We start from the raw sequence: 17740 nt of genomic DNA on the forward strand, positions 1-17740 counted from the left end.
TATATATATATATATATATATATATACACACACAATGAATTATTTAGTCATGAGAAAGAAGGAAATCTTGCCATGGATAGCAGAACTCGTAACAACAGAGAGTAGAATGTTGGTTACCAGGCCTGGGGGGTGGGGGAATTGGGGAGATATTGGTCAAAGGGCACAAACTTCCAGTTAGAAGTTCTGGGGATCTAATACAACATTGTAAATATAGTTAACAATCCTGTATCATATACTTCACATTGCCAAGAGAGTAGATTGTAAATATTCTCACTGTGAAAAAGAAATGATAATTATGTGACATGATGGAAGTGTTAGGTAATGCTGTGATGGTAATCATATTACAATATATGTGTATGAAACGACACTGTTATGCACCTTAAACTTACACAGTGTTATACATCAGTAAATAATACAATATTATTACACAATTACAACAAACTACATAACTGTATATCAATAGAGTTAGAAAAAATAGAAGTTGTAATTGAGAAAATTTACAAAATGGTGGGTATAAACAGAATTAGAATAACTGAATAACAATTTTTTTAAGGCAAAGCTGAGGTTAGTTATCATACACCAGTATGACAGTGTACACTTTCTTTGCTGCCCATCATCATTTGAATTTTTAAAATGTGGGCACTCAGAAGAACTATTTTGCAAAACCACCTGTGTTCTATAATGGTATTCATCTCTTTTTGTTTTAGCAAATCCTCTAAAGTTTGTTTCCATTTTTTAAAAATTTACTTATTTTATTTATTTATTTTTGGTGGCATCATGTCTTTGTTGCTGCCCGTGGGCTTTCTCTAGCTGCGGCCAGCGGGGGCTATTCTTCAGTGTGGTGCGAGGGCTTCTCATTGCGGTGGCTTCTCTTGTTGCGGAGCACGGGCTGTAGAGCGCAGGCTTAGTAGTTGAGGCATGCGGACTCTAGAGCACAGGCTCAGTAGTTGTGGCACACGGGCTTAGTTGCTCCGCGGCATGTGGGATCTTCCCAGACCAGGGCTTGAACCTGTGTCCCCTGCATTGGCAGGCGGATTCTTAACCACTGCACCACCAGGGAAGTCCTCCATTTTTTTTTAAATGAGAAGATTTTAACAAAAGCCTTCCGCAAATGGAGAGCTAAGAGTTCACCTTCTGAAGCTTTTGTTAAATTGCAATTGCTAAAAAACATATTTGAAATTGAAAACAGGATCATTTTAAAAAGTTTTATTACAAAAGAAAGAGATCAACTGAGCAAATTATGAGCTTACCTGGTGTGTTACATTTAATTTTGAAATTGTATAATTGTGCTTTGGAATATTTCAACTTAGAAATGAATATTTTGATGGAGCTTTAATTTCTAATTTGATAGATTTCTATTCTGTACAGAAGGAAATAAAATTAAGAAGGTCTGGAATATTACAGCAATTACTGTTTCAAATGAATCATTCATAAAGGGAACCAATTTAATGAATTTCGTCATGTAAAATCTCTCTCAAAGAAAAATATTCCATTCTCTTTCTCTCATACACAAGCACACACAAATTAATATTAGCCTCCATTTAGCAGAATTTTCTCTGATCATAGCTAGTATCTTTAGTGAGATTATTCTTTTCAATGAGAAATATCATGGTTTGTAGGAAAAAAGGCAATGAAATTTGTTACCAATTTAAAATTTATTGACCATAATGTACTACTTTGAAAAATATTAAAAGCATTTTCATGAAAAAAATTATAACTGATGAAAAACTACTGATGAGATAGTATTATAATACTTCAACAAAATACTGATGAGATAGTTTTATAATAAGAGTTTTTAAGTAACATTAAATATAAGAAAATGTACCTATAGAAATACATTTTGTAGTATGCCTTGTACATGGATACGCACTATTTTTTTTTTTTTTCATCTCCTTGCCCAGCCAACCTCTGCCCAAAATGATAGAAGGAGATTGGAGGGCAGGAGTAGAGATGCCAAGGAATTTCTGTTCTGTTCTGGCTATTTTTAATTTATAGAAATAATTTTATTTTAAAAAATTGTTCCTGAAGAGAACCATTTTATAAGTTTACCAACACAGTAAAATAAATTTTTGGTAAAAAAATTTCAAAACTTATTAATTTAACACCTCCTTTCACTCAGAAATGTGTCCTAACGTAGAAGATAAATTATATAGTTATTCTACTCATATGATTCAACTTAAGGAGTTTCATCCCAGAGGGATCATGGTAAATTTTAGTTCAATCAGATAAGCTCCCACTACAATCTGAGGCAGGCAGACTGGAATAAGACCTCATGGGTTCCATCCTGTCTGTACTATGTGTACAGTCTGGTGGCTTATTTAAATTCTGTGCCTCAGTTTCCTCCTGTATATAGTAGGCTAATAATAGTGCCTGCCTTGTGTTGTAAAGATTGCATTAATTAAAATATGTAAAGACTTTAGTGCCTGGTACATAGTAAGCATTCAATACAATAAATCAGTGATGTTTAAATTAACTGCATGGACACATGCAAATAAAACCATAAATAGTTAAAGCCATCTAGCAGCTGCATAGCATTTCAACACCACTTATTTCTGATGTTCTAATTGTCATTTAAAACCCCTCAAATAGCTATGAATCCTCGCCAGTGAGGAAAAACAAAATGAGAGAATAAAAGAATACATATTTGTTTTTATAGCCAAAGTTATATAAATAACAGAAAAGGCTTTTTCAAATACACTAATAGTGACCCTATGCCCAAAGCCCAAACTAAACACACAATCCCCATGCACCCATTCTTCACCCCTGAAATCCTACACATGCTTGTAATTCAAGAAAATCTTCCATCAAGTCACCCACAAAATTAAACTAATAGAAAACATGAGGAGACTTTATTTGAGGTCTGAATATACAAACTTCGGAGCATCATGGTATCCATAAGGGATTCTTAGTAAGGAGACATTCATTAATCTTGGCTGCCAGATAAACCACTGCATATTGTCCTTTTTCTTTTTTTGGCAGGCTTGCTTTCAAACATGTTCTCTTATGAGCAGTATGAAGGCTAAATATATATTTAAAGCACTTTGTTTAATGAATATATTGGCAATTATCAATTTTCAAAACATTGCCAATCAAATAGGAAGTTAGTATCTGCTACATCAAAGAACTGACGTTAGAATGTTGAGCTTAAAAAGCTGGATAATTTTTAAATGACATTTTCAATAGGCAGCATTAAGAGCAGTGGAATAGTATAAGGAGTTGGTGCCTGTGTACTTGATGTATAAAATGTTACTCTTTTATATGTAGTTTCATTTTCAGGTGGTTCAGTTGTATCAAATGCAGAGTCTTTTTTGATGTATTTATTTCTCTAAAAATATGAAATATATAAATTCACTCAGTGAAGAAAGGAGAGCATACGTTTCTACCTAAAACGTCTATGAGTTCATTACTGTGTAATGAAACTATGAGAAATCACTGCTAATTCCTCAAATTTTAGGATTTAGTAATTTTACTTTATTTAGGAAAAAAGTAGCTGCTTCTTCCTGAGTAGTAAGCTGGAGAACAGGATAACTTCAAAGTTTGGAAGAGCCCTGAGGCAACCAAGAACAAACCAGAAGTTGGCCCATTATAGAGACTGCCAAGTTCTAGACTTAGAAAATTTTCTACTTGTTGTTGATGTTTGTCCTCAGGGTTATTTTTTTTCCCTCCACCGATTTTGCTTGGTTTTCATTTATGATTACAAAACAAAACGTGACTATGTGGTAAAGCATTAGACAAGGGCAATTTTAATTATTTTTAGAAGGGTACAATTAAATTTGGGTACCAGACAAGGTATGTATAATAAAAGACAGCACACAAAAAAATGTTTAGAACGTTAACAAAAAAACAAATGCAAATGGTTATGTAGATATATCATTCGAACATATTTATACTCAGAAAGTTGTGTTCTTCGTGGAAGTGAACTAACAGCACCAAATGCTGGTGAGAATGTGGAGCAATAGGGACTCATTCATTGCTGGCAGTAATGCAAAATGGTACAGCCATGTTGGAAGGCAGTTTGTCAGTTTCTTACAACACTAAAAATACTATTACCATATGATCCAGCAACTGTGAGCTCTTGATATTTACCCAAAGCAATTGGAAAACTTATGTCTGTACAAAAATCTGCACACCGATGTTCATAGAAGGTTTATCCATAATTGCCAAAACTTGGAAGCAACCAATATGTCCTTCAATAGGTGAATGGATAAATAAACGTTGGTACATCCAGACAATGGAATATTATTAAACGCTAAAAAGAAATGTGCTTCAAGCCATGAAAAGACATAGAGGAACCTTAAATGCATATTACCAAGTGAAAGAAGCCAATCTAAAAAGCTTAAATACTATATGATTCCAACTATATGACATTCTGGAAAAGGCAAAACTATGGACACAGTAAAAATATCAGTGGTTTTGAAGGGTTGGGGTGGGAGGGGAGAAGTGAATAGGCAGAGCACAGAGGATTTTTTTTTTAGGGCAGTGAAAATACTCTGTATGATATCATAATGATGGTTACATGTCATTACACATTTCTCCAAACCAACAGAATGTGCAACACTAACAGTGAACCATGATATAAACTATGGACTTTGGGTGGTTATGAGGTGTCAGCATAGGTTTATCAGTTGTAACAAAGGTACCATTCTGGGGGGCAATGTTGATAATTGGGGAGACTATGCATGTGTGGGGGAAATTTCTGTACTTTCCCTTCAATTTTGCTGTGAACCTAAAGCTGCTTTAGAAACATAAAGTCTTAATTTAAAAAATCATATCAGTTCAGCCTAAGTGAAATGGATAAGAATATCAATATACAATAACTAAAGAATATAGTAATGAAGGTAGATTTTATGTCAATATTATGAATTTTATGTCTGGATATCAGATTATCAGGTAGTGTGTCTTCCTATCAAGCACCCATGGATTATTAAAAACAACAAAACAACAGCAAAAGCCATATATTGTCCACAATGAAAGTATCAATAAGTTCCATAGAATAGAAATGATAAAAATCTTTTTCTAATCACAATGAAATAAAACTAGAAATTAATAACAAAAACTTTGTAAATGACTATGTAAATGGAAATATGAATGATCGCTTTGGTTAAAAAGGAAATTCATAAAAATTCTATTTTTTAAAAAAAGTTGATATTAAATGAAAACACCATACTTAGAGGACAAACCCCCATCTTCATTCTGTGTGAAATCTCCACCTCCTTGTGAGTAGGTGGGATCTATGACTTGCTTTTAACCAATAGAATATGGCAAAGGTGATGAAATGCCCCTCTCTTAGTTAGGCTAGACCCTATAACAAATGTGATGGGTTACTACTCTAAGTTTTATGTTACATTACTATACAATGCTCTATCTTAGCCTACTGGAAAGAGACTTTCGTCCCTTGTTGGCTTGAAAACAGAGGTTGCTGTGCTGTTGGAGACTGCCACATGGCAAGAAACAAACAAACTACAAGCAGCTCCTTAGAGCAGAGAGTGACTCTCAGCTCACAGCCAGTAAGAGAACAGGACCTCAATCCTATAATCTCAAGGCAATGAATTCTGCTAACTACCTGAGGGAGGAAGGGATGAAATGGAAGGAGGAAGGGAAAGAGGGAGGAAGGAAAAAGAAGATAGAAGAAAAACTGGTGGGGGACCTCTTTTATATGCTGAGGCAAAAGGAGAATTAGAAAACTGCCATTTTGCAGCAAACTTTGAGGAGATGCTAAAACCAATGATTGAAAAGTTTTGGGGGAACTGGCTATCCCACTCTCAAAGTATCACTCCACAAATTACTTATTACAAATGGAAAAGGGCACGTTTGTAATGGGGAAATCTGGCCACGTCCCCTTAATCAAGTGATCAAAATTACCATCACTAATACTGAAACAAAATGACATCATGTATCTCCAGATTTATGTTCTGAGAAGGAGAGATTCCTGCCATTTAACCAGAATCTAATCATAAGGAAACACTCAGGACATTCTACAACACAACAGACCTGGGCTCTTCAAAACCTCTCAGTGTCATGAAACACCAGATAAAAATAGAGGGGGAAAAAAAAAAAACTTATCTGGATTAAAGGAGACAAAAGGGACACACAGACATGGCAGTTAAAAGCAATTGGGTGATCGTAGATTGAATGATGGATTAATTGAAAAATAAAAGCTATTAGAGACATTTTGGGCATCTTCAGGAAATTGAAATTTTAAGCCTATAGGCAGTATTATTGCATCAGTATTAATTGTTTGAGTGTGATAATTACAGTAGAATGTCCTTGTTCCTAGGAGATTCATGCTGAAGTAGTTAGAAATAAAGTACTAAAGCATGTGCGCCTTCTTCTCAAGTGTTTTGGCCCAAAGAAGTGTGTGTGTGTGTGTGTGTGTGTGAGTGTGTGTGTGTGTACATAATATAAAGAGAAAAGTACTTGTAACAACATTTAGGTGGAAGGTAAGGTTCATTTGAATATGAACAGAGGAACTATAGTGCCCACTTCAAATTCTTAAACCCCAGTTATTTTGTTTAATCACGGTTATGAAAGTAATTCATTTTGTTTGATATTTTGGAGGAAATATGGAAAATATAGAAAAAAATTAAATTGTCTCTAATACTACCATCCAGAGATAAACATTAGTGATATTTTGTGTAATCCCTTTCATTTTTTCCTATTGAAATATACATCATATATATTGACTTTTCAGAACAAGGATCATAGTTTATGTTTTCTACTTTAACAGGTAAGGAACATTTTCCCACGTCATTTAGTAATATCCAGAGCACATGGTTTTTTAAATTGAAGCATAGTTGATTTATAATATTAGTTTCAGGTATATAAAACGTGTGATTTAAAAAGAAACCATGTGATTTTAATGGCTGTATAAAGGTATACGTTTGTTATTGGATTGTACTGTTACAAAATTTCTCCTCCTTGAAGAAATTTGTTCTCTTGATTTCGAGATTCTCAAACTCTTCTGGCTTTCCTCATAACTCACTCTTTAGTTCTTCTGAATCTTCTCTGTTAGATACTCCTCATATCGCCAAGTTTTTAACATTGGAGTGGCTTAAGATTCAGCGTAGACTTCTAACTTTGCTCCTCTGTTTACCCTCACTCTCTGAGTGATCTCACTTAGGCTCATGATTTTAAATACCATCTCTGTGCTGTTGTCTAAATGTGTATCTTTAGGCCAGGCCTTTCCTCCGAATGCCAGAGTCTTGCATCCAACTGTCTATTTCACTTGGATACATCAAATTTATGCCAAATTCAAATTTCCTACCTCCCCCCCCCACCTTCTTCTCCTATAGTCTTGTGCATCTCGTTTAATGGCAATTATATTCTTCTAATGTTCAGGACAAAAGCATTAGAGTCATTTAGATTCCTCTCTGTCTCTATCCTATATCCATATCCAAGCTGCACATTCTGTTAACTCCTCCTTCTAAGTATATCCAGGATCTGTGTCCCTTTCTTACCAACCTCTCTGCTTAATACCTTGGTCTGGAAAACCAACAGTTCTGGCCTGGATCATTGAATTTCCATATGACTAGTATTTCTTATGTCCCTACCTTCTATTCAAAATATAAAAGCCACAGTAAATTTGTGAAATCATATGTGAGATCATGTCACTCCTCTATTCAGATCTCTCCAATAGATTCTGTCTTATTATAAAGCCAGAGTCATTACAATGTCTTAAAAAAAGTCCTCCTGATCTAGCTCCCGCTATTTCTCTGACCTCAATTAATTCTTCTTTCCCCTCCCTCACTGGCCATCGCACTGTTCGTCATATACACACTCTCAGAACCTTTGGACCTCCACGCCTGGTATGCTTTCTTCCCAAAGGCACTTGGCAAGCTCTTTGCCTCCCTCCTGTCTTTAATCAAACATCCCCTTCTTTGGTGAGGCCATCCTAATTATCCTGTTAAAGTTTTAACCCTTAACACAGCAATCCCTATCCCTCTTTTCTACATTTTTCCCCTTATTTGCCATTTTCATTTTCTATTTTCATTTTTTAATGTTTGTTTATTTTATTTTATTTTTGGCCGTGTCGGGTCTTAGTTGCAGCATGCGGGATCCTCCACTGTGGCACTCGGCCTCCAGAGTGCATGGGCTCTGTAGTTTGCGGCTCAAGGGCTTTGTTGCCTTGTGGCATGTGGTATCTTAGTTCCCTGACCAGGGATTGAACCCTCATCCCCTGCATTGGAAGGCGGATTCTTAACCACTGGACCACCAGGGAAGTGCCCATCATTTTCTATTTTTAAAATAGATTATAGAATTAGTCAAAGGTTATGAATATTTTAAAGTATTTGATCGTGCCAAAATGATTTCTCAAAAAATAGCTCCAATGCCAAGACTTTAAAAGACTTTCAGTTCTAAGATTATCCTAATTATCAATATTAAATAATAACACTTTGAAAAAGTCTTTGTCAATCAGGCAAAAATAAATAATGTTATTTCACTTTTCATGTTTTGATTACTAGTCAGTGTCATTTAATATTTTGATCATAGAGTGAAACTTCCTTCAAGAACCAGGAAATTAGAAAGGTAAGCAATTCTGTCCATTTAGGGGGAACAGAAAAGAAGTCTGACCTCTACCTCACATCCTCCACAAAAATCACTTCCAGGTAGTTTGAAGGTCTAAATGAAATGGTAAAACAATAAAGCTTCTTGAAGATACTGTTAGACAAAATCTTCTTGAACTTGCTGTAGGGAAATCTTTTCCAAGTGAGACATATAGAGAATTAATGTTCTGTATAATAAAGCATTGCAGGTGCTGCAGCAAATCATAATACTTTCCTGTTCAAGGACTTTCATGTACCTGTTGTACTCAGTAGAGTCTAGACCCTCACTCCTGGCATCCAAGACTCTGGGATCTGTCTGCAAATTATGTTTCTAAATACATTTCATACCACTTACTTTTATATATCTGCACCTACCAAAAAGCACATCTGTTTACTTTTTTCTTGACCCACATTTTCCTGGATTTTGTTCAATTTGTTTCACTTACTATAAATGCTTTTCTTTTCCATATAGTGTAATATGATGTATTTCTAGTTGCAACATCACCTCTCTCATTAGGTCTCTTCAAATTCCCAGATGAAAGTGGTCCTTCTCTTCTATGAACACTGAGAGCATTACATCAGAACTTTTCTTATATTTACTTTCTTCTGCCTTATATGTGTGCCTTATGTCATCCCCAACTAGAGGGAAAAAACTTGGAGTGTAGCTACAGCCTCTTTTCCATTTTTGACGTCTTCCCAAGTGCCTACCATGGTAATATGGTGTCTTACACATAGTAAGTACTCAATAAATAGTATTAATTAATTAATTATGTGCGTGTATGTACATGTGTGTGTATATTTATTCATATATATATATATATATATGGGGAGAGAGAAAGAGACAAAATTTAAGCCTTGAGATCTTTTTTTTTTTTTTTTTTTTTTGCGGTACGCGGGCCTCTCACTGTTGTGGCCTCTCCCGTTGCGGAGCACAGTCATCCAGACATGCAGGCTCAGCGGCCATGGCTCACGGGCCCAGCCGCTCCGTGGCATGTGGGATCTTCCCAGACCGGGGCACGAACCCATGTCCCCTGCATCGGCAGGCAGACTCTCAACCACTGCGCCACCAGGGAAGCCCTAGCCTAGAGATCTTTTAAGCCTAGAGGATTATGACACGCCTGTGGCACATATTAAACTTTTAAATGCCTGTGTCAGATAACAGAGCATAACGTATGGCCTTAAATTATTTTCTAATTAACAGAAATAGCAAACTTTTAGAATTTTTCTCTAAAACTAGACTCTCATTTTAATATTAACTTTCATTTTTTATTCTTGAAGAATGATTACATCAAAACTAACTGCAGGTAGTTAAGGTTGTTATAAAAATTCTGGATTTAACCCCATGCAGGTGCTATATATATATTCCCTGTTAGAACTTGCTCAAGGATTAAGAAAATTGTTTTCTGTTGCCTTTGTCCACATTGTTGTCTTGTAGTTAACTGTGAATATAGCTTTGTCAGTGGCAATTCTCAGTCCAATGTTTATCTGTGTTTTATATTTTTACATATGGAGCCTATCCTAAGATATGTGTGTTTCATTCCAAACACACTATATATTTTAATCTACAAAACAAAAATTTTAAAAATTTAGCAATGACTGTGCTAAACACTTGTATAACTTTTACAACTTTGGGGAAAAAAAACACAAATGGCTTCCCATTTATAATCTGGGTTTCAGTTCTCTTTGCTCCATTTGCAATGAAGTCATTGCAAAATTTTTTAAAATTAATTTTATTAATTTTAAAGCACCAAAAGCTTATAAAATAAAATGTCCGTGCTCATCTCCTTTAAAAAATAAAAACACAGTTCAACTTAATCCCTTCAAACTCTGCACTTCCCTCACTTTATCCTCTCCTGATACTCTTTTGCACACATTCAGTACATGAAAGTTTTTACAGAAGGGAGAAAAGAAAATATTTTAAAAGACTTGAATAAATGAATTTCTGGAGTTTTAAGGGTAACTACTTCTCAGCCATTACTGTGAATATTTTTTCATTGAAATCTACTGTAGCAAGTTTAATGAGTTAAAAGAAACATAATGATTATCTTTACTTTCGCTTATTTAACCCTATAAGGTGATTGGTTATTTCTTTGACATTATACTTTCCAGATTAGAAGAAAATTGCACAAATATTAAGCTATTAAATATGCAAAAACTTTATATAACTAAACTTCAAATCCAAAATATGTATTAACAGATATAAAAATGTATAAATAATTCATTATGTGGGTGAAATCATGTAGTTAAATTCTCTTTTCAGAGCTACATAATGTGACTTGGAATCCCTTACTGAATAAAGAGAACCTTATAGTTAATAAAATACATCTTCACTGTATAAGTAAGAAAATTAAAAAGAAAAACAGCATACCTTGGTCTTTTTAAAATATTTGAATCTGAAGAGTCTTAAAGAACATCAAATGTGCTAGAAATGATTAAGTAAGAGCAAGATGTTTGTGACCAAAATGAATTGATTCCAACGATTACTCTGAAGGGCATAAGAAAAGACAGTGTATGTGTTGAAATGTGTAGGTTTCCATTTTCATCATTCAGTACCACCTGATTGAAGTGAATAAGCACAGGAAAAAATAATTTACTGTCACTTCAAAGAAATATGACTTTAGTGCAAGAGAAGAAATATGGCTGACATATTAGGAGTAGTTATTATGAAAAACAATATTGGTCAAATTGCAGTTTGCACATAATTCAGTCAACTTCCTTCTTTCATCATAAGATTTACATTCTTTAAAATTGCAGCTTTACAGAATGATGAAGTCTTTCCATTATTCATCTTTGCCACTGTCTTAGAATTAAAAGGCTGTTGGTGGCAAAAAGCCAGTTAATCATATTTATGGTGACAACCATGACTGTTATAAAACAGATAGTCTTAGAAAGCATGCCCTTTTCTTTACATCAAAACCTGTTGAACGTGCTCTTCTATCCCTTGAGGATTTGAAGATAGATTATTGTCCTTTCAGGAGAGGAATAAAGAGTTAGTACAAATCTAACAGTAGCCATTGTTGATGGTAGAAATGGACCAAAGTTGGAATTTTGTGTTCTATTTGTTTTTTCAGTTATTTTATTTTATTTTATTTTATTTTTGGCAGTACGCGGGCCTCTCACTGTTGTGGCCTCTCCCGTTGCGGAGCACAGGCTCCGGACGCACAGGCTCAGCCATGACTCACGGGCCCAGCCGCTCCGCGGCATGTGGGATCTTCCCGGACCGGGGCATGAACCCGTGTCCCCTGCATCGGCAGGCGGACTCTCAACCACTGCGCCACCAGGGAAGCCCCCAGTTATTCTTTTTGTTGCCTATTTCATCATCTGAAAAATGTGGATATAATCCATTCTCTAGTAATTCATCATTCAATCATATTCTAAAGTTCTGGATTGTTCCCTATGTGCTTAGTAGAACAAGAAATTTGAATGAAGACAAAATCTGGACAAATGCTGAGTTTTTTCATTAACTAATGTTTGAAACTAATTATAGTCAAGAGATAAGAACTTAAATGATATCATCCAACTCACATTTATTAAAACCTTCAGAAATCCACATGGCATGGTGTAATTGTCAGTGTTTTTAAGGAACATTTAGTTGTTCAAGCTTTAAAGAGACTTGTCTTTTTATTTTAAACAGATTTAGAAATAGGTGAGAGAAATTAAGAGGTACCAACTTTCAGTTGCAAAATAAATGAGTCATGGGTATGAAGTGTACACTGTGGGAAATATAGCCAATAATTATGTCATATCTTTGTATGGTGACAGACGGTAACTAGACTTAGTATGGTGATCATTTTGAAATGTATAGAAATATGGAATACTGTGTTATATATCAGGAACTAACACAGTGTTGTAGGCCAATTATACTTCAAAAACAAGCAAACGAACAAACTCATAGAATAAGAGATCAGATTTGTTGGTACCAGAAGCAGAGGGTTGGTGGGGGGGATTGGATGAAGGTAGTCAAAAGGTACAAACTTCCAATAATAAGATAAATAAGTACTAGAGAATGTACAATACGATAAATATAGTTAACACTGCTAAACGTTATACGTGAAAGTTGTCAAGAGAGTAAATCCTACCAGTTCTTATCACAAGGAAATTTTTTTTTATTTCATTAATTTTTTAATCTATATGAGATGATGGGTATTCACTAAACTTATTGTGACAGTCGTTTCATGATGTATGTAGTTAAATCTTTGTGCTGTATACCTTAAAACATACGTAGCACTGTATCTCAGTAAAACTGGAAGAACTAAAGAAATAGGTTTTATCAGCTGTACCATTCTTATTTTTCAGTCAAATATAATTTCTACTTAGTGAATTTAGAGTAAATCTTTTAGAACTCAGCCATTGCCTTTTAATTTAGAAATTAAAAACCTTTAGAGTTTATTCAGTGCAGAGACTCTGCTTCTTTCACGCCCATATCCTTTGGTAGTGTGAAGAAGCCTATGGCTCAATCCCCACAAAATAAAATTCAGAGGCTTATAAAGAAAACTGATTATACTAAAATAGTTATTAAAATATTTTTTAAAACAATGTTGCAATATAGTAATATACTGGCTTATTTATTAATACATTAAATAATAAGATCTAGCAACAGATCTAATGGTTGTGGTGAATTCAAAGTGACCATGAAGAAAATTATATTTCAATTCATCTGTAACAACTATATTATGATATGAAAATATCTGTGATTCCCATAAGTAACAAAGTTATACATAGTGCTACAACTAATATATATTTTTTGCCTACATCCGTAATTGAGGAAAACATTAAATTTCATTTAGGTAGTGGTCCACAGACTACTACCAAGCCCACAGACTCTCTAAAATCTATTCATGGACCCCTTGGGGGTCCTTGGGTCTCAGGTGAAGGATTGTTGTCCTATATAATCTTCCCATTATCCTTATGAGGAAACTGAAGCCCTTCAGGGATTTGCCACAATTTGTACAGCCAGGTAGTAAGAGAAGAGCTAGAACCCTCCATCTCCAGATGGCTTTTCCTGTTCTCCTTTCAGAACATCAGAAGTTGTTCACATAAACCTCTGCATGAAGTGTTACAGAGTTTTATTTAATTCTTTTAAACCCTATGTAATATGTAAAAAATAGTAATGTAAAAATAGTAATTTATATGTAAAAAATAGTATGTAAACTATGTATAAAAGAGTGATTTATGAAAGCAAACCGTTTTACAAATGGTTTCAGGGGACTTTGGGAAAAGAAACTTTAGCACAGTCGCTTTCTTCCTTAGCACTCATGTTGGGAAACCTAATGAACTGCTTAGGTTCACAGTGCAGATTAGCAACACAAATCCTTTCTAGCACTAAGCATTCCTATTGCTGTTTCTTGTGGTTGGTGATTCTTTCTGCATAGGGCACTGCATCCATGTTTGCCATAATGAGGAATGTAAAACGACCGGGACATCCATCCCTGTGTTCTTGTTGACATCAAGAACTGTTATGCAATATACCTTGGCTAGATGAAATTCCCAACCACAAATGGATGAACATACATTCCTTGCAGAAGCCACAGGGACGAAGAAAGTGAAATCTAGAGAGTAGATGGACTTTATCAGATGCCATATTTGCCAGTGCATTCAGAATCCAGGTCGATCAGTGAAGGAAAACAGACATTGTTAGTTTTAAAATTTCTGGAATAGATTTACAATTTACAGCCATTGCTAAAAGAAAAATGTCTTCAGAAATTAAAAGAAAGTTGAGAGGATAATTTTTAAAAGTTAAGGAATGCAATAAAGGGAACCAGTAAGACTAAGAGATGCTGCCATGACGTGATCTGTCAAAAAAGATTGGATTAAATTTTCAGAAAGCTGCACAAATAAAGATATAAAGCAAGTAGAACATGTTGTATTTCTGACTGGTTTGCCCAAATTATGCTTCTATAGAGAAAAGGACTATATAATTTCTATATATTTGTATTATCCATCATATCTGTTTGCAGCAAATTGCTTGGTGAAATGGAAAACCTCAAAATTCTGAGCTAAAAGAGACCTCAGAAATCATCTAATCCAACCTACTCCTTTATAGAAGGTGAAAAAAAATCTCTAATTTAGTGTTTGAAGTACCCTTTGCTCAGAGTATTATAAAAATATTTTATTAATGTTAAATTATTAGACCAACTGAGGAAGATTTCTCACCATATACTAGAAAATACATCTGATTAATTTTAGAGATGTTATTTAATATTACATTCTGGTGCTATCCACTTGGTATATATTAACTTTCAGAACAACTCCTTGAATTAGTAATATTAATGTCATTTTCAGACAAGAAAATGAATGTGTGGGAGGGCTACTCAACTAACCAAAGGTTATAAAAAAGGTGGCAATTGACAGAGCCAGGATTCAGACCAGCTCTATGCACCCTGAAAGCCCATTGTCTTGAAGGAAAAAGAGGAGGTGGGGAGAAAACCATAAAGACAGGATGTAAAAACAATAAATACAGTAAAAACAGAAAACAGGATGAAGGAATGAATATGAACAAGGGTTCAACGCTGTCGTTAGGCAACTCTAACAAGTTGCATTAGATTCCAATATGCTACATGAAAAGGATTTAATGTAGGTATGTGGATATTTGCTAACCCATCTCTGCAGTCCACAGGAGGAGCAAACTAGTGCCTTGAGTTGTGGGAGGAAATGGGGAGAGAAGAGTGAAGGTCTTGATGCAGATCTCACCAAATTTTCTTTAGTGATTCAGAGGCCAATCTTACCTTTCTTGTTTTTGTTCCGTATATGGGTTCCTTTACCTATATAATGAAATATTTACACTTTATTTAAAGAACTATTATTTGGTAAGGTGCTGAACTAGAAGAACTTTTGCAGGAAGTTACACAATTGAAATTCTTATGACCTATTTTATCAGATGTGTAAAAATAAGTTTAAAGTTATTTTCAATTTACCCATAGGTTTTTGTGTTACATGAAATTCTGTGGTTACTGATAGGGTTAAAATTACCTTTGACTATGTAGCTAATTAAAAAATAATTCACCAGGTAAAATCTTCATTTCCAAACTGTGTGTAGTTTACCTAACATCTTTTGAAACTACTCATAATCAACTCTGCCTGAGTCACTGTTAGTTGATAAACACTTTTGGAGTTGGAAACATTTATGACTAATAGTATTTTTTATATTAAGACCAATTCACTTTTTCTCTTGAGAGGCTGGATTAGAGAAAAGGGAATAATGTCTGTTCTCTACTTGGCAAGACATATTTTCAGTTCCTCTGAGTGTCCTATATTAGAACTTCATTAATCAACCTGAACCACATGAGAAATTCTTGCTCAAGTATGGCAAGTGTCAAGATTTTAAAATACATCCTGTGTGTCATAGCCAAAAATGTAATTATGGTCAAGATTTAGATATCAACACACTAGATGATAGGTCAGTTGCCAAATCATAAAGTATAGCATACATAAAAGAGAGTATTTTGGCCATTTCTGTGATGATTCAAATATGATTAACAGAGACACTTAGTCTAAATGAATGGCTGATTAACTGTTATACTCCCTTAATAAAATTATGAGACCTTTGAAGTTTAGCATCACTATAATGCTTTGTCGGGCTCAGTGAGACAAAAGTTCTATGTTTGCATTTCTTCCTTAGTCACTGTTGGTTACCTATACTACAGAGGTTCCAAGCTATCTTCTTTGCTTATGGAGCACAGATTTTGGTCATGAATTTAGGGGTCATATATTTCAGGAGAAATTGGATACCTGCATAACTCCAGGCTGGAAATCAAGATTAGTTTTAGTGAATCATAGTACTAATCCCTTTCCTCTTGCCAGCGATTGGTTCAGTTATCAGCATGTGACTCAATTCTTGCCAATAAACTTTGAAGGGGATTCTATTGAATCTCTTTTGGGAAAGGAAACAGTCTAAATATTATATGAAGAAAACCACCTCTTCCTGACTCTGGAATCCACTCTGTGAGGTGCTTGACATTGGTCTAGATATCTTGGCACCGTGAAGGACAAGCTTGAGGTCAAAATTCAAGACACTGAGGGTATTAGAGCTAAATATGACCCTTGGTCATTTTATATGCTAAATGTAGTACTTTGAAATAACCCTGTACTCTCATTCTGAGTACAAATGGCATTATTTCATTCTTTTTTATGGCTGCATAATATTCCATTGTATATATGTACCACATCTTCTTTATCTGTTCATCTGTCAAAGGACACTTAGGTTGCTTCCATGTCTTGGCTATTAATATGATAATCTCTAGGTCCATCCATGTTGCAGCAAATGGCATTATTTCATTCTTTTTTATGGCTGTGTAATATTCCATTTTATATATGTACCACATCTTCTTTATCCACTCATCTGTCAAAGGACACTTAGGTTGCTTCCATGTCTTCGCTATTGTAAATACTGCTCCTGTGAACATTGGGGTGTATCTTTCGAATTATATTTTTCTCTTGATATATGCCCAGGAGTAGGATTGCAGGATTATATGGTAGCTCTATTTTTCATTTTTTAAGGAACCTCCATACTGTTCTCCATAGTGGCTGTACCAATTTACATTGCTACCAAAAGTGTAGCAGGGTCTTTGTCTCCACACCCTCTCCAGCATTTACTGTTTGTACATTTTTTGCTGATGGCCATTCTGACCAGAGCGAGGTGATACCTCATTGTAGTTTTGATTTGCATTTCAAAGAGGTAGTATGTAAGAGTGATATAAGCACTGGAATTCCCTATGATTGTGGGTTTGATAACTAAAAAAGCATCGAGATCCACAATAGAGTCATGTGTGAGATACATTTGATTATATTTTATATGGTCAGAGAGCTTAGTTCTGCCGTGGTTGGAGTTCACAACAAAGGACAACATTCTTCATCTTTCACAGGACCCCACCGATAGTAGAGGTTCTGCAAATGCAATGACACTAATGTTGTTCTAGTCTGGCTGTTTCACTTAGGGATATTACACTTGTCCAGTTGCTCAGTATGAGTGTGAATGGAGTTTCTTTCTTCCAGATAGGCTTGAATAGAACATTAGACATGTTTGTGGATCCTGGTTCGAATCAAGAGAATTAGATGAGAGGGTATGTATAAGGAAGTGAAGAAATCTATAACTACTCTAGCAAGATGAAATGATAATATGATAAAATGATTGATAATCTACCCCAGTTTTTAAGTACTGACAGCACTTCTCATTCTAGAAATGTTCCTTGCTTTCTGAG

This window comes from Neophocaena asiaeorientalis, unplaced genomic scaffold (assembly GCF_003031525.2).
Source record: "Neophocaena asiaeorientalis asiaeorientalis breed wild unplaced genomic scaffold, Neophocaena_asiaeorientalis_V1.1 scaffold88, whole genome shotgun sequence".
In the NCBI taxonomy this organism is placed as follows: domain Eukaryota; kingdom Metazoa; phylum Chordata; class Mammalia; order Artiodactyla; family Phocoenidae; genus Neophocaena; species Neophocaena asiaeorientalis.